Source organism: Acomys russatus, chromosome 2 (genome assembly GCF_903995435.1).
Source record: "Acomys russatus chromosome 2, mAcoRus1.1, whole genome shotgun sequence".
In the NCBI taxonomy this organism is placed as follows: domain Eukaryota; kingdom Metazoa; phylum Chordata; class Mammalia; order Rodentia; family Muridae; genus Acomys; species Acomys russatus.
Window position 1 is genome coordinate 5,801,157 of NC_067138.1, and position 19,875 is coordinate 5,821,031.

Sequence of the window (19,875 nt, forward strand, 5' to 3'; positions counted from 1 at the left end):
CCCACCTCAAGGTCTGGGCTCATTCATACATCTCCTCCCAGAGTCTGTTCATGGGATCTTTTCAGCTGTTAACAATCAAATTCCCACATGAGATGGTTGGTCTTCTAGGGGATTAACCTTACCTGTTCTCTCACTCGACCATTCTGATCCCACACTTGGGATCATAATAAACAGGTTTATCTCTGCCTCATCTCCTCCTTTCTATTTAATAAAATAAGCTATATACAACAAAATAAGAATTATCCATTAAGTCAACATATACAAGGACCAGTCCATTTGTAGTTAACTATTTTTAAGAAATTGTTACACTGTCCTATGCTACTGATTCTTTGTTTTGTTTTGTTTTCTTGTCTTTAACAGCAAAACTCTTAAAATATTTTTGTAATTATAAGTTATGTGTATGTGTATGTGTGTGCCTCTGGGTAAGTGAGTGCAAGTGCTTTTGAATTCCAGATGAATCTGTTCTCTTTGCAGTGATAGTTACAGGAAATATACAAGCCAACTTATGTGGATTCTACGAGGTAAACTTCGGCCTCTGGAAGAGTAGCTAGTGCCTTATACTTCTGAGCACTCTCTACACTTCCTGTAGAACTAATTTTAAATAGAATCTTTCTAGCCATTGATGTTTATTTTTTGCTGCCAGTTAGTTCAAGAGCTTTTTTATGCTTTATGCTATTTGTAAAATTGCAGTATGTATGTGTGTGTTTCTACATGTATGCACATAAATAATGCACAACATTATAATATTTTTTGCAAAAAATTGCTACCTAGCTACTGATTCTTCTAACTAAACTTATTTTAATACTGTGGCTATCTAGTTTTCAACTCCATCAGAGACCCCAGAAGGAAAAACTATCTAATATAAAAGAAGTGCTGGCAAGCCACTTCCAAAAGTATTGCCAGGATAGACAGCTCACTGTCTGGACTGTCACAAGTTCCTCTCCATTGTTGGGGCATCCAGTCTTCAGCCAACCAGCCCAACTCATCTGAGAGACAGCTTCTGCACTGTCACAAGTTTCTCTCCATCATAGGTGCATCCCACCTTCAGCCAGCCAGCTCAAAGCATCACACAGACTGCTCTGAATCATGAATCCTGAAGGACTAGCCCACCTGGTCTCTGCAAGGCTGCACAGTCAATTTCTCAAAACCAGGCTGGATCATATCAGACTGTTAGTCTCTCATCAGCAGTAGATGTAAGTAAAGTTTCTCAGTCCAGTGGCTAAGTGCCACTATCTTTTCTTGATGTATTGTCAGGAATGGATGTCTCTCTGTCATAAAAGCCCTTCATTATTAAATACCTTTTTGTATATATTTATGAAGTGTTTGAAGACATCTATCTATCTGTAATATGTATCATCCATCTAGCCCTTTGAAAACATATAAAAAAAAAACAAATAAAGCTTATTCTATAATTAAGTAACTTAGTACCTAGTAAGATTTATAAGTGACCAACTACCAATTTCTATTTTTGACCATTCTAAACAAGTTATTTTTCACCTTTTCAAATAAGTTGTCTATGAATAATACATTAAATAAATGTCAAATAAAATAATTTTAGGTTTCTACCAACATGCAGTATACAATTTAAGTTTCCATTTACATAACATATACAATATATAAAGTAAAAATTGAAAACGGAAAAAAAATTAAATTTCCATCAATCTACAATACCAATGTAAATTATTTGAGGCTAGTAGATTCAATAATCTACTTTTTATTCCATTAATCTCTATCCATTCATATCCTTTCCCTTCTTCCCCTCTTTTTCCTTAATGTTAGATAAGATAGAAAAGTAAGAGAGAAAGAAGGATAGAAGAAACAATTCCTTAAATGAAATTTTTATTAACTAATAACTAACTCTCTAGGCAAAAACACACATTAATAACCCTCCAGAAACCACCACCCCATCTACTGGGAATAGGGGCATTGTTCTTTCGAAATTACTTTTTGTTGTTTGGGAGAAAAAACACCTTTTGGGTACCCTTAGAAAAATAAGATATTAGCCAAGCCTTGCAAAAACTAGCTGTATATGTTTTGTCTAGTCTTTTTTGGATTGATCATTGGGTCTAGTCCTTTTTAAAGTTAATATGCATGCAAATTTCTTGAGGTAGCTGAAGCAGTCTTTGATGTTGACTCACTTGGGCTATCTGCTTTGTCTTCATAATTATCTGTTTTTGCTTTGAAAATAAGCAAACTCTCACAAGTATTAGCCTAAGTACTTATCTCTCTCTACATATATGGAATATTCACTGTGTACAAATTATTTATATATAAACATCTGCCCTATATTTGAGCATGTGCAAGCCATCAATGTTATACATCTGTTTGAGCTGTAATATCCAAGCTGTAAGAAAGGATGTCATGTTATAAAGACCGGATATCCTTTATTATTCCCTGGCTATATAAAGACATACAACAAGATTATCATTTCCTGCAAAGAAATATAGTCTTTCGAAATATTCAATAAAAAGTAATTTAAAATCCAAGTATTTCAGTAACAGTCCATCACAGAATCCCATTTATTAATTTGAGTTTATTGTCTATTCTTCATTAATAACGATTATACTTATAAAGAACTTACCTAAACTATTTTACCTTTTATACCTATATAATCATATGTATCTTTTAAAACTAGGATGATTATTCATGTGATAAAAAATAGACTAGTAATTGGCATAACAATGATTTGATTAGCTAACAATTAGCTTGTATTTATTTAATTACCCTAAACAGACTGCAATAAAACTTTCAAGATATTAGAGGTAAACCCTATATTATAATTGTGTTTATTGCTACAATGCCTCATATTATAGTAGAAATATATATAATGTGTGTGAAGAATAATCTTTCATTTTACTTATATACCAGTGTATCTAAAATTAAACTTATTTTTATTACCAAAATTGTGTCAGTTTGTAATTCTGACACAAACGATGAAACTCAAAAACCTCCACTCTTTATAACTTATTTTAAAAAATCTTATAGTTTATCTTGCCAACTGAAGTCAAATGTAGTATTTCAAACAAAAAGTAATTTTGCCCTTTGATATAAAAATGTTATATATTTTGATTGGATGTAAATTCATTAGTCAGTATATCTTAGCATTTTTTTGAAAAGAGTTACTAGGAGGAAACAGAATAAAAGGTGTCAGAGCTCTGTATACTTATTATATGTGCATATTCCATGGTTAAAAATAAATATCAATTAACAATAATTTGTCATAAGTATAGTTTTTGTTTGTTTTTATTATATTTATTTTTTACATGTACATTTAATATTATTACACATCAATAAAATAAACTACATACCTTATCTATTTATAGAGAAGGTTAAGTTGTTATATAATGTCTTCAAAAATCTGGGAGACATACAGAATATGATGTTTAAGAATGTTTTTATTATTTCAAAGATTCATTGACAATGAGACATATTAAGCCCTGGCAACATGCAGCCTACCTCAAAGAGGATGATGAGCATCAAAGAACCTCCTTATGGAGATGGATTTAATATGGCAAGCAAGCCAATGGAAAAAATGTCCTCATTAATACCACAGACAGAATTCTGCCTAAAAAAGGGCAAGCTTGGAAGCAGGCAGAGTCCACAATCAAACTCTGCCAAGACAGGGTAAGCAAGTCCTCAATAGTTCCTGCCTCACAAATATGTCTGTCATATATATTGGGCCAGAAGGCTGAAGATGATGCTCCAACATTATAGCCACTTTTGGGTGACTATTCAGGTAGCAAACTGCCTCTGTCATCTTCCCATTTGGGAAGCTGTTAAGTTTCACTCTCTGTATACTCAGGTAATTAATTTTATTCCTTCTCATGTCTCTGATGGGGTTGAAGGGCAAATAGTTTAGTTTTATAATTAATCTCAGTTGATTAGGGGTTAAGATATGTTTAGGTCTAGATATATCTTTTAAGTTGGTAATAACAAAATATAATAAATATTGATTTACATTCAGAATTTTCGACTCACCAAGATAGGAAAGATATTTTCTTCAAGGCTGTCAAATACAAATAGCCAAAACACTAAGAATGTAACTATTATATAATTCCTGATTGTTTTATGGTTCTTCTTGCTGTAGGTAGTTTATTGTATACATGTGTAATAACATAAATGTATAGGTAAAAGGTAAAAAATATTTAATAATCAAATGCATCAAAAACATTTAAAAAACCAAGATTTATTATAAGTAATTATTATTTATTTAAAATATTACTTAATTATTTTCTAAATGAATTATTTAATTAAAATTTGAGTAAGAGAAGGCTTTGTATTTTTAAGTGGCTTGTCACGTTTCTCATAAGATTTCACATAATTATGTTACATGAACTGTGGGAAGGCATATATCAAAGAATATCTATGAGTTTAAGCAATCAAAAAAAATCTCATGAATAGCTGCAAAGGATTGAAGCTACATGTGTATGAAAATAGCATATTGTTTGTTTAATACTGAGATCAGAGTAGGGAGCTACATCTCATAAGTTACATCAACTATTGGAAAATATATAGAGCATTTATACTTTGGAATCAGGCTCAGCCGTGCAATTCGGCAGCCAAATTTTCTAAATCCTGAAGCTATTCGGAAAATGGTAGTTCAGTAACATAGCAAGTGTATTTGTCTCCCTAAAAGCCTAACAGATGAAACACAAATTGATTGACTGTTCAAGTTTGTTTATAATTACAGACTTCCAATTAGAAGAGAAAAATATATCATAAGATAATAGGGAAAAATTTTAGCTGCTAGACACTAATCTTTTTTATTTTAACTATAGTCATTTTTACAAACACTTTTAACATATTTGGCTAGAGCCTATTTCCTTCCTGTGAAAATGCCTGTGCCTATGGATATAAAAGTTAGCCCCTGACACATCTTACTTCAGAGAAAAACACATCTTACAGAAATGCTAAGTAAGAACAACATAACTTGGCTTTAGTAAATCACTCTGCTTTCTTCATGAATAAAAATAGGAATAATATATATATATATATAACTATACTACTTAAATATAAATGTGCCTCATTGAGAGTTATAGAAAAGAATGCATATCGCAAAATAGACTGTGGCTCTGAACCATTATTCCATGCTCTAAGATTAGCCATGTCTTCTGAACTAACCACAGTGTGCTAGATAGAATTCATTATCCTATAAATAATAAAACATGCTATTATATATCATGTATAATATATAAGAAGTAAATTTTATTTCCAATGCAAACATAATTGGAATAAATAAATGTTATTATGCTGTGATTATAAAATTTCCACAATAGGCTCATGTGTTGAATTTTTGATTCTCTTTATATGGCACTGTTTTTGGAGATTCTTGGAACCTTAGAAATTTGGGACAGCAGGACACTGTGAACTTGTCTTTAAATTTACACGTAATATTTTCCTTAGAGTTTAATTCACTCAATGGTACCATGAATTAATGACTGAGATCCTTGCCATTATGAACCAAACCAAATCTCTCTTGTAACACAGTCTGAAAATGAAATTTTGTGAGGGAAATTATGTGTGCTTGTGAGAACATTTAAAAAACAAAACAAAACAATGGAAATGTGTTGTGACCCAATTGCCTCAAAAACACAACCGTTATTAAAATATATTTTCTTGTTCCTCCCAGAAGTTGCAGAGAGGAATGTATTTACTTCATATCTTGTTATTCATGCTACTCTATGAAAAAATATGTGCTTACCTTGTATGGCTTATTTTTATAATTATAGATTTTACTCCTGGGATTCTTTTTAACCCACAGTGGATAAATCCTTTAATACTACAAATAAGTTGGCTGTTGCACTAGATTTTAGTCTTCTTCATTTATCAGACCCAGTATTCTAGGTCCCAACAGATTTAGACCTGTAAACACTCCACTTTTAGTTTGTTAATTTAAGATACTTTGTCACAGGAACAAGAAAATCAAACATAAAATTCAATCCAGAAAGTTATAATAGTTGTGACTACACAATAATTGTCTGATTCCTAGGTCTTGGAAACTGCTTTGTGAAAGGAACTAGAAGACAGTTTAATGTAGAAGCCAGAAAATCAACCAGGCATGAGCAGTAATTAACAGCCAATTCTTGTAAGGAGATAGAACATCATTCTTATAAGAAGGAATATAATAAAAGACAAAGTTATGGGATTTCAGAAGGCAACAGGCATTTATTGAGGCAAAATTAGAATCTTACAAAGTAGTCTGTGTAATTGAATTGAGAGTGTTAAAGTTTTAACATGAATAGTTAATCAATGTAGTATTGGAAAGCTTTAGGCTAGTTTACAATAAAAACGTCCAAAATTAGAAAAAAAAATACATAAGAACCACAGTCCTTATGATAATATCTTTTATAAAGCTGGAACTAGAAAGGCATAGTTTTGAAAAAGTAATTATGCTTAAAGACATTTGCTCAACTGTGTTCATAGTTTTATTCATAATAGCCAGAATCTGGGAAACGACCCAGATGTCCCTCAACGGAAGAATGGATAAAGAAAATGGCACATTTACACAATGGAATATTATTTAGCTATAAAAAACAAGGGAGTCGTGAAATTTCCAAGCAAATTTGTGAAACTAGAAAAGATCGTCCTGAGTGAGGTAACCTGGACCCAGAAAAGCAAGCATGGTATATACTCACTTATAAATGAACATCAGCCAAAATAGATGTCTCCTAAGAGACTACACCCAGTGGAGGATTGAGACAGGTACTGGAACTTTCAGCCAGACTCTGAGAGAAGTTCTGGCTTAGAGTTGGATGGAAAAGTTGAGAAATGGAAAGAACCAGATGGGTCAGGAGCTCCACAAGGAGACCATCAAGCCTGGTTGATCTGGACCTAGAGGTGCCTGAACAAACTGGTGCACCAACCAGAGACATTACAAACAGAGAACCTAGACCCCCTGTTCAGATGTAGCCTATGGACAGCTCATTCTCCACAGGAAGTCGGGAATGGGGACTGCCTCTGATAGAAACAGGTGTCTGTGATTTGATCACTGCCCAATGGTAGGGTGGCCTGTGGGCACGCAGAGAAAGAAGATGGAGGCTATACTGATGAGACTTGATAGGCTGAGGTCAGTCAGTGGAAGAAGAGCCTCAAAAATACACCACCCAAGTCAGAGGTCTAGGGGAGGGGAATGGGGCAGAAGAAGGAGTAGAACTGGAAGATAAGAGCAAGGGGACGATAATCCAGATATGCTGTGAACTAATTATAATAAATAAAAAATTTAAAAAGAAAAGACATTAACTACTGTTCATGTGAAAATAAGGCAGATAGTCACAGGAATTGGCCAAAATTCATTGTATTGATGCCTAAGTCACCTGAAATACTAACATAGAAAAATAATTATGCTTTGTTAAAAAGCACTTGCATATTTTCTTTGGTATCCAGTTAAAACAGGCCAACTAGGTATTTGTATGTTCAAAACTTGTTTCATCATCACTATAAATGGCAGAGGCAAGTATGAACATATGTGGAGGAGACGGATCTATTTTTTGAGGTTGTGGTAAAATTTGGGTCATCTGCGTTGATGCCCATTCTTCAAACAGCAGAAATCAAGAGTTATAATGTCGTAAAGTTTTCTCCTGTATCAAGCAAAATGTCACATTCTGGCAATGTGTAACTGACTTTTCAGAATTCTCTTGAGTGTTCAGTGCATACATATTTGTAGGTGTTAGTGCAATGTGTAGCATAATAAATTCTCTGAACAGCTCCCATTTGTGTGCATTTTGTGTAACATTGTAAGTAAAGCAGAACTGCATTGCTGACTGTGGAAGGACTTCCTTCACTGTAATAAACATGGTGAAATGCAACTTGGAGGAAAAGGGGTTACTTTATTTATATTCCATATCACACTCCATGATGAAGGAAGTCATGACAGTAACCCAGAAGCAGGGATGAGTGAACAGACCATGTATAATGCTGTCGACTGCCTTTTCCCTCTTAGGCTTTCTTCTACCATGCACGACTATCTGCCCAGTAGAGGCACCACAGACAATGATCTTGTCTACAGGCAAATTATATAGATGTATTTTCTCAATTAAGTGTTTGTTCCAAAATGTGTCTAGGTTAGTGTCACATTAATGAAAATCAACTAGCATAGGAAACACAGGTTATTGAAGATAATGAGGAAAATTGTCAATAGGAAGGGGTAACTCAAGATAAAGGCCAAATAGCCTATATCTGTATAAATCAAAGGGTCAGGGCTTTTTACAGCCTTGTGAGATTATAGCATAAGAGAATCATCCCAGTGCTCTCAGTAGAGGTACAGAATGTAACAGTTATAGTACCTTGCTGTCCTATTTGGTCTAAGTTATCCTTGTCACTCCATTATATTTCCATTTTGCAAAGAGAATGACTCCTATTATATATTGTATTTAGGGTATATGTAACTGTTTTACTTTTAGGAGCTCATAGTTAATAGTTTACCAAGAGGAGAGTTTGAGCTTAAGCTTTTTAAAACAGTGTTGTATCTGTTGATATTTCAAGGACACTTGGAGATGTATTCATTGCTTTTCAGCTTATGAGATAGTCATGAGTCTTTTCCTTTGGCTTTGAGAATCTTATATTTTGAGATAAAAATTACCTAAGAGAATTATATGTTAAAAGATTGCTTGAAAATTGGTGATGCATAGAGATAGGAGCTAGTTAAATAAAGGAGGCCATTATATCAAACTTTGAATGAGATATTTCCCCAAATCTTTCCCCCAATCTGTTTCCTGGCATGTTCTATAGTGCTATCCGTAGTCAAATGCCTATCCAATGACTATGAACTCTGAAATTATGAGATAAAATAGGGCTAAGTCTTTATTTTTTAAAATCTTTATAACTAATATTGTTGTTAGGGTGGGAGGCATGTAGCTAGCATTGATGGTATCTTTCACTGAGATAAGAAAATTAAAATACAGAAAAAATCAGTAAAAGATTTCAACATTAAGCAACAGGTAAATGAGAAAGCCAGGATTCACCTCTCTCTCTCTCTCTCTCTCTCTCTCTCTCTCTCTCTCTCTCTCTCTCTCTCTCTCTCTCTCTCTCTGTGTGTGTGTGTGTGTGTGTGTGTAGATATTAGTGGCAGTCACAGCATGGCATGGGGTGCTTCCTCTGTTTATCTCTGACTTAATACCTTGAGACAGAATTTATCATCATTTGGACTAGTCTTGGAATCTTCAACACCACTGTTGAATTTATAGGCAATTACACTCTGCTGTATGTAGGTTCAGGTATTTGAACACAGGTCCACTAAGCCATCTCTCCAGTTCCTCATTTAACTTTCAAATTGAGTAATAATAAAATGTACCCATTAATAAGGATGTTAGGATCCACTATAACAACTTAAAATCTGTTTATCAATCAAAAGCTATAAAATTAAGGAAAGTCTGATAGTTATTTTTTGTAGAATTGATATGCGATTAAATCATAGACTCAATCATCTGCTGATGATATATTTGTTGGTGTTAAATTGGTTTGTAACTAGTGAATCTTTTAAGAAATATTATATATATATATATATATATATATATGGCAGGAGATAAAGAATTGGGTAAGCAGGAATTCCATATATACTCAGAGACTTAGATAATATATTTGTCTAAAAAAGGTTTAACATAAATTCATACTTCTTTACTATTATAGTTATATTTAATAATAATAAATGTATGTGTGAATTTTACTAATATAAATATATGTATATGTAAATATATGCTTAATATAAATATTATTTAATCATATAAATTATATAGACATTTATGTAATGATGTCCACATAAATGTATATTCATTATAACATGGGTATGCATTTAAGTTATTTTATATTTTGTTAAATGTTACTATTGTTAATGGGCATTTATTGTAAAGAGTTAGATGCAATGTAAACAGGATGTTTAAGAATCCTGAAAGCATTGTTCTTTCTTTGGTGAGAGAAGGACTTTTCTTTTTATCATTTCTATCATCACCCATAGACATTTAGAGTATTGCTTTAAATAGTTCCAAATATATTTTAAATGAAATACTCTTTTTTTTTCTGCCTCACTAATACAACCTGTTAAAGCCAATAAAGCATTTAAGAGCTATTTAGGACTAAGTGATCCCAGGGGAACAGTGCTTTCCAGGGAAATTGTAATGGGATACAGAGCCTTTCTTTTCTGGGTCACTACTTTGAAAGTAGCTCAGGTTGTAAGTGATGGAAAGTCATTACTGCTCAATGGCCTAGGTGTAATAAAGGGGTGGTTTCAGTCCAGTTCTTGGTGAATAGACATTCTCGTCCCAGTTGGCTTTAATTGGCATGCATGCTGACAGTTTTATGTGTGGGCTAAGGGCTATAGCCGTTGTCAATCTAATTGTAAGTCACATGACTAAGAGGAACACACAGGTTAGAAGAAATCAAGATCCAGGGGTGTAATAATGGGAAAATATGAAAATAAATTCTTGTCAAGAGTCCAAAGATGAAGTAAATAAATGTATTTACTGTATTGATTTAGTGTATTTTTAAAATATGAGACTCTAACATATGCTGTTGAATTCCTTGTGATAAGAAACATATTAAAAACTGATAATTGCACTTTAGAGCATACATAAACAATAATATCAGTTTTCACACTAATAATCTCTGGCTAGTTCTATTGGTGACAATTGTTTTCTTTGGTTGTAACAATAGTGAGCAAACTACCAAAGGAAATGGGCTATTCCTGTGCAACTTCAGTTCCTTCACTCAAATAGTAGGGTAGTTGTCTACTACTGATTCCTCCTAATTAAATATTGACAAGAACTAGAAAGGCAATTTAATGAGATAATTAAACAAATAAATATATATTGAGAAAAAGTGATGATTGCTAATCATTTTGTATTGTAAGTGGTAAATAGATACATTCTAACCCCTACATGACAGTTGAAAATTAATGTAGTGATGACTGTCTTGTTTGTTTGTTTGTTTGTTTTTATGGCAGCTCCTTACTACTGACAATCTTCATAAGGGTGCCATTTTTATTTTCATTTCATACTGGAGAATTAAAAGATTTTATTCAAATTTTATTGCATGTAAGAACAAAGCAAATTTTACATTCAGTCTATGGTTTATTGAACCAAAGTCTATGCCTTTTTATAACTACAATAACATAGAGCTTAATTATCAATTATAAAATATTGAACATTAATCTTCTTTACATATTTAACAGATTGAGATATTTGAAGGAGGTATACTTTCATATCCATGCTAGGTAAGCTTGGATGAGATGTTGATGAGACTTGGAGATATAGCTTGATGATAGAGAACTTACCTGACACATCCAAGGCCTGAGTTTCAATCTCCAGTACTGCAAAGGATAACAACAAAATAATATGATAATATTTCATTAGAGAGTTTTAGTTAAATAATAGTTTATCTAAATAAAAAAGTTTGTTTTGTTAAATATGTAAAAATTGTTGTTAATATTTTATAATTGAAAATTCAAGTTCTCTATTAATGTAGTTTAATAGGCATAGAATTTTGTGAAATATACAAGTGTGTATATATGGAGAGTACAAAGTGAAAAAGGAACGAACTTCTCTAGAGGATAAGAAATGGAGTTAAGGGAGTTCCAAGATTGCAGCGCCTATCACACACTGTATCTGATCTACTGCATGGAGACCAAGGACCAGATTGGGAACCACAGACTGTAAGAACTGGAGAACATTAGGTGAGTGGGGTCCTGCACAATGCAGACCACAGGCAGGCTTGGGCCTGGGCCAAACAATAGCCCTTGGAGGACCTGAACGCACTCTCCAGACTTTGGAACGGAACCCACCTGTGGACTGCAGCCAGCCTCTATAGCCCAGGTGCCGTGTGTGCAACGGTGGAACACCAGATCCCCTTTCCTGGAAAAGTCTCAGGGAAACAAGTGAATCTGTCCTCAGACACCCACACCCGCCCACCCCAGTTGACAGGAAGATCAGGAGGCTGAGATGAAGCTCATGGTACCTAGAAACAGTGTGCACTATCTGGGCAGGTCTGGCCAGAGCCAGGCAGCTGGCCTCAGAAGACTGAGCCTGCAAAATTGGGCTGATAGAACCCAGCCAGGACAGTCTCCATGGCCCACCAGGAACTCCCATGCTCATAGGAGAAGCTGGACTGCCCTGAGGGTGTGGAAGGGGGTCTGAATTGCAGCCACCACTCAGTGGGACTGAGCCACCAAAAATGCACATGTAGGCTGGTATGCTATCTAGAATGATACAGACAGGAACCTATAGCTGGCCATAGCAGTCAGGGCCTGGACAACTGGGCAGATAAAGCCACAGTCCCCACAGTCTGGCAGGAACTTCCATGCTTGTGGAAGAAACTGGACTGCCCTGGGTGACTGGAAGGGAGTCTAAGCTGCAGCTGTGTCTCCTTGGGACTGAACCTCCAAGGGTGCACAATCTACACTGGTCTGCTCCCTGGCTCCGGGCAGGAACCGTCTGTGGACTACAGAGGATCGGAACTGGATAATTGGACACATAAAGGCACAGTACCCATAGCCCTGCAGGGACTCCTCACGCTTGTGGGAGAAGCTGGACTGCCCTGAGTATCTGGAGGGGAATCTGAGTTGCAATTGCATCTTGGTGGGACTGAGCCACCATGGGTATGCAATCTAGACTGGTCCACTTTCTAGACTGCTCCAGGCAGGAACCTGTCTATGGACCAGAGCAATCTGGGCCTGGACATTTGGGCAGATAAGGCCACAGTCTCTTAAACACTTGGGAGAGGCTGGACTGCCCCGAGGGGTCGGGACAGAAAATTAAACAGCGACACACAACACAGTTAATCTGAATCCCCTCAGTAGTGTGAATGGAATCAGGCAGAAGCCTAATTCTGTTGACCCAGTCAGGAGCTTAAGATGTAGAACAAAGTCTCCTGGAGCAGAAACTAGGTCACCTGCCTGTTCCAGAGAAGAACTCTCTGATCCACACAGGGATCACTCACCAACTACCCACTCTCAAGAACCAAAGAATAATACCAGCAGCTGCCACACAACACCAGAGATAGCAAGATGACTAAAGGAATGCATAAGAATGCAAACAACAAAAATCAAAACCACTCATCATCCCCAGATCCCAGCTATCCCAAAGAAAGTAACCCTGAGAACTCAAACACAATCAAAATACAAGAAAATGACCACAAATACTTAGTAATGAAGATAATAATGGAGGAAATAAATAAAATCTGTAATCAAATGCAGGAAGACGCAGCCAAAGAGGCGGGAGACATAAAAGAGGACTATAGAGTCACTGGAAAAAATTCAGTAAAACACCAACAACCAGATGATGGAAATAAATAAAACAGTTCAATATATGAAGATAAAAATGGAAACAGTGATAAAAGCACAGACAGAAGACAAACTGGAAGGTCTTCTCTAAGACCTTAGAGAAGAAAGTAAGCAACACAGAAGTAAGTTTCTCTAATAGAATCCAAGAAATGGAAAAACAAATCTCAGGACTGGAAGAATACAATTATAGAACTCAAAGCAACCATCAAAGACAATGCTAAACCTGAAAAATTCCTGACACAAAATAGCCAAGAAATCAAGGACACCATGAAAAGAAGAAACCTGAGAATAACTGGCATCAAAGAAAGAGAAGACACACAACTCCAAGGCCCAGAAAATATCTTCAACAAAATCATAGAATAAAATTTCCCCAATTTAAAGGAGATGCATATAAACATACAAGGCCTAAAGAACACCAAACAGAATAGACCAGAAAAGAAAATCTTCCTGACACATCATCATCATCCCCCTTCTCCTCCTCATCATCATCATAATAATACAAAATATACAGAACAAAGAAAAAATATTAAAAGCAGGAAGAGAAAAGGGCAAAGTAACATACAATGGCAAACCTATAGGAATCACACTCAACTTCTCAGCAGAGACCATAAAAGCCAGAAGGGCCTGGACATAGGTCTTGAAAACCCTAAGAGACCACATTTGCAAGGCTATACTACTGTTCCCAGTGAAATTATCAATAACCATTGATGGAGAGACCAAAATATTCCATGACGAAAACAAATTCAAACAGTACCTATCCACAAATCCAGCTTTACATAAGTTACTAGATGAAAAACTCCAAACCAAAGGGAAAAGCCACAACCAAAATGACACAGGAAATAGATAAGCACGCCATCACCAAAACACAACCACACAAACTCTCTACTGAAACAAACATCAAAAATTAAGACACTTAAAAGCCACTAGGCAACATCAATGGTCTCAACTCTCCAATAAAAAGACACAGAATAACTGAATGGATACATAAACAAGATCCAATTTTCTTCTGCATTCTAGAAACACATATCACCCAAATGACAGACCTTATCTCAAGGCAAAAGTCTGGAAAAAATATACCAAGCAAAAGGTCACAAGAAGCAAGCTGGTATAGCCATTTAAATATCTAATAAAATAGACTTTCAACAAAATTAGTCCAAAAGGGATGAGGAAGGATACTTCATACTCATCAAAGGTAAAATCAACCAAGAAGACATCACAATTCTGAAGATCTATGCTCCAAACAAAAGGCCACCGACATTTGTAAAAGAACTATTAAAAATTTAAACCACACATTGATCCCCACACATTAGTAGTGGGAGACTTCAACACTCCACTTTCACTGAAGGATAGGTCATTGAAATAGAAACTAAGCAGATAAATAACATCATTAACCAAACCCTGAATCAAATGGATCTAACAGATATTTATAGAACTTTTCACCCAAACATAAAGAATTATACCTTCTTCTCAGCACCCCATGGAACCTCCTCCAAAATTGATAACATAGTAAGTCACAAAGCAAGTCTCAACAGATACAAGAAGATTGAAATAATACCTTGTATCCTAGCAGATCACCATGGTCTAAGGCTGGACTTCAAAAACAACAGAAATAACAAAAAGCCTAAACACACATGGAAACTAAACAACTCTCTACTTAATGACACCCGGGTCAGGGAAGAAATAAAGAAAGAAATTAAGGACTTCCTGAAATTTAGTGATAGTGAAGGAACAACATACCCAAATTTGTGGGACACATTGAAAGTGGTGCTAAGAGGAAAATTCATAGCACTAAGTGCATTTAGAAAGAAAGTAGAAACATCCCATATAAGCAACTTAACAAAACATCTGAAAGCTCTGGGGAAAAAAGAAGCAGAAACACCCAAGAGGAGTAGACAACTGAAATAATCAAACTCAGGGCTGAAATCAATAAATTAGAAACAAAGGGAACAATTCAAAGAATCAACAAAACCAGTTCATTCTTTGAGAAAATCAACAGATAAACAAACCATTAGCCAAAGTAACTAAAAGGTAGAGAGACACTATCCAAATCAACAAAATCAGAAAAAAAAAAAAAAAAAAAAAAAAAAAGGAGACATAACATCAGGCACTGAAGAAATACAAAGAATCATAAGATCCTACTTTAAAGGCATATATGCCACAAAATTTGAAAATCTAAGGAAAATGGACAATTTAATTGATCGATTTCACTTGCCAAAATTTAATCATGATCAAATAAACAAATTAAATAGTATCATTTCTCCTATAGAAATAGAAGCAATCATTGATAGTCTCAACCAAAAACAGCCCAGGGCCAGATGGGTTCACCAAAGAATTCTACCAGACCTTCAAGGAGAGCTAACACTGATACTCTTCAAGCTACTCCAAAATATAGAAACAGATGGAACATTACCAAATTCATTCTATGAGGTAACAGTCACATTAATACCTAAACCTCACACAGACCCAACAATAAAAGAAAAATTTTGACCAATTTCTCTTATCAACATTGATGATAAATAATCAATAAAATACTGGCAAAACGAAAACAAGAGCATATCAAAGATATCATTCACCATGACGAGGTAGGCTTCATTCCAGGCATGCAGGGATGGTTTAATATATGGAAATCCATCAATGTAATCCACCACATAAAAACACTGAAAGAAAAAAACCACATGATCAGAAAAAGCATTTGACAAAATCCAAAACCAATTCATGTTTAAAATTTTGGAGAGATTGGGAATACAAGGCACATTCCTAAACATAATAAAGGCTATATACAGCAAATAGCCAACATCAAATTAAATGGAGAGATACTCAAGGAAATTCCTCTAAAATCTGGGACCAGACAAGGATGCCCACTTTCTCCATATCTCTTCAATATAGTTCCTGAATTTCTAGCCAGAGCAATAATACATCAAAAGGAGATCAAGGGGATCCAAATGGGAAATGAGGACGTCAATTTATCTCTACTTGCACATGATATGATAGTGTATATAAGTGACCCCTCAAATTCCACCAGAGAGCTCCAACAGCTGATAAACACCTTCAGCACACTGGCTGGAAAGAAAATTAACAAAAAATAATTAGCTTTCCTAGATACAAGTGACAACCAAGCAGAAGAAGATGTTAGGAAAACTACAGCCTTCATGATAGTCACAAGCAATATAAAATATCTAGGAGTAACTCTAACCAAGCAAGTGAAGGACTCGTTTGAAAAAAAAACATCAAATCTCTGAAGAAAGAGATTGAACATGACATCAGAAGATGTAGGGTTCTCCCTTATTCGTGGATCGGGAGAATTAACATTGTAAAAATGGCCATCTTACCAAAAGCAATGTACTGATTCAATGCAATACCTATCAAAATACCTACACATAATTTTAAAGACATTGAAAGATCAATTCGCAACTTCATATGGAAAAACAAACACTCAGAGTAGCAAAAACAATCCTATACAATAAAAGATCCCCCAGAGGAATTTCCATACACAATCTCAAGCTGTACTATAGAGCAACAGTAATTAAAACAGCATGGGACTGGCACAGCAATAGGCTAGTTCATCAATGGAATTGAACCGAAGACCCAGAAATGGATCCACACATGTTTGGTCACTTGATTTTTGACAAAGAAGCCAAATCTATTCCCTGGAAAAAGGATAGCATATTCAACAAGTGGTGCTGGTCTAACTGGATGTCTACATGTAGAAAAATGCAATAAGACCCATATATGTCACCATGCACAAAACTCAAGTCCAAGTGGATTAAAGACCTCAACATAAAACCAGATACACTAAATCTTTAGAAGAAAAAGTGAGGGAGAGCCTGGAACACCTTGGCATAGGAGACAACTTCCTGAACAGAACACCAACAGCCCAGGGCTTAAGGTCAGCAATTAATAAATGGGAATTCATGAGGCTGACAAGCTTCTGTAAGGCAGGGGACACTGTCAACAGAACAAAGCGACAGCCTACAGACTAGGCAAAGATCTTCACCAACCCTACATCTGACAAAATATATCCAAAATATATAAAGAACTCAAAAAAAAAATTAAATTCAACCAAACCAAGTAACCTAATTAAGAAATGGAGCTCAGAACTAAATAGAGAATTCTCGAGAGAGTACTATCAAATGGCTGAGAAACACATAAAGAAATTCCCAACATCTTTAGTCATCAGAGAAATGCAAAACAAAATGACTCTGAGATTCCATCTTACACCCATTAGAATGACTAAGATCAAATAATCAAGTGACACCACATGCTGGCGAGGATGTGGAGAAAGAGGAACACTCCTTCATTGCTGGTGAGATTGCAAACTTTAAAACCACTTTGGAAATCTATCTGGTGCTATCTCAGAAAAATGGCAATAGGGGTTCGTCAAGACCCAGCTATTCCACTCCCTGGAGAAAATGCTCCATCACACAGCAAGGACATATACTCAACCATGTTCATAGAAGCCTTATTCATAATAGCCAGAACCTGGAAACAGCCTAAATGTCCCTCAGTAGAAGAATGGATAAAGAAACTGTGATACATTTATACTATGGAATACTATTCAGCTAGTAAAAACAAGGAAATCCCAAAATTTGTAGACAAATGGTTGGGACTAGAAATGATCATAATGAGTGAGGTAACCCAGAGGCTGAAAGACTCACATGATAAATACTCACTTATATTGGGGCACTAGCACAAAAGGCATGTCCCATGAAAGTCTTCACTTATCAGGAGATTGGGATAGATATGAGGATGTCCTACTAATACTCTAGGTAAGAGAAATATAGGAGATGGGGAAATAGAAGGACACAGAGGGTCCTAGAAACCTAAGAGAATAACATCAGGATGGGTGGATTGGGGCCCAGGTGTTTCTGCTCAAATATTACACTAACCAAGAACAATACAATAGTAAACATCGAACCCCTACTTTGATCTACTCAATGGACAGGCCAGTCTCCATTATTCTGTGGAGAGTGGCAACTGACTTTGATATGAGCTCTGGTGCTCCATATTTGACTGCCTCCCCTTGGTGGGGAGGCCTGGTGGCACTCAAAGAAGGAATAAGCAGCCTACCAAGATGAGACTTGATAACCTATGACCATATAGTGGGGGAGGAGGTGCCCCTCGGTCATAGACCTAGGGGAGGGGAATAGGGTGAAAATGGGAAGGAGGGAGGAATGGGAGGATACACATGATGGGATGATAATTTAATCTGATTAAATTAATAAAATTAAAATGAAAAATTGAAAATAGTTAATCATCTTTAACTCTTAAAGTTTAAGATCAAGGTTAAAACATCACAGTTAATGTAGGAATGAGTGAAGAAGACCAGCAAGCCGTATTTGTAGCTAGGAGAAGAAAATTGAAAGCAAAACCTAACAAAAAAGCAAGAAAATTTAGACCCTTAATAATTCAGGCCATTTATAAACACAGAAAGAAGTTTAGTTATACATGGAATACAAAATCAATTCTGATGACCTATTGTTATCTGTTTCCCCTCAATAGGCTATGTGCCTAGAATTTCAGGTTTTGGAGACTTTTTCATTTACAATGAATTCTCTCTCTCTCTCTCTCTCTCTCTCTCTCTCTCTCTCTCTCTCTCTCTCTCTCTCTCATACACACACACACAAATATACATATACAATCAGATAGACACATAGGAATGGGACAAATAATTCATACACTCTCATAGCAAAGATAATAAAATTATTGATTAAAAACATATTTACTGTCTTTGTGTACTAATTTGTAGTTAGTTTTAGCCAATAGTATGTATACAGAAATATTAAATTATTTTGAAAAATCTGCCATCTATATGAATAGAAACTTTGAGACCAATCATATCAAAGTAGAATCTGTTTAGAAAAGGAGATGTGTGCCACAACTTTTATACATACAAACTTAAAATGTTTTTTCTTTATTTTACTTACATTTAAGTACATATCAAAAAAATTGTTTTGAGGAAACCTTTTAAACTTTTCTGAAGATTCTGTGCAATATTTCTTGAAAAGTTTTCATCCATTGAGGCTGAGTATATCTTGGAGAGGAAATAAACCCAGATTGGCACCAAGTATGTTGAATTAGGAAGAGGATTCCTGGTGGAAAATAGTGTGTTTGATCAAATGAAAGTGTGACTGAACAGTAATATGAGTGATTTTTGCTATTGTGTCTGATCTCACTTTGGAAAAAAACATGACTAAAAAAATATCTAAGAACTTCTAAAATATGTGAACACTGCCTAAACTCCTGGAGTAATTTTATGAAGAGGAAAGATAATCTTTGTTGTAGTTTCTGTACCTTTGAGAGAAAGATTAATTACAAATAATAGTCATTAAAAACTAAATATAATATAGCAAAATTTGTCATATTTGAAGTTATGTGTTTCAGGAGCAACAACACAGGACAATAGATTTTAAATGCAGTGATGGGCTAACCATAATTATTATACAGTAGTTGAAATACTTTTGTGTCATCAGGACTAGGTTTATTTCCAGGTTATATAACCAAAGCAAAATGACATTAGCTGAGTCATCCAATGTGTTTAGTTTTATAATATTACAGATGTTGAGGCTTCTTTAGATGTACTATAAATATTAAAGGGAACATTTCTTTTA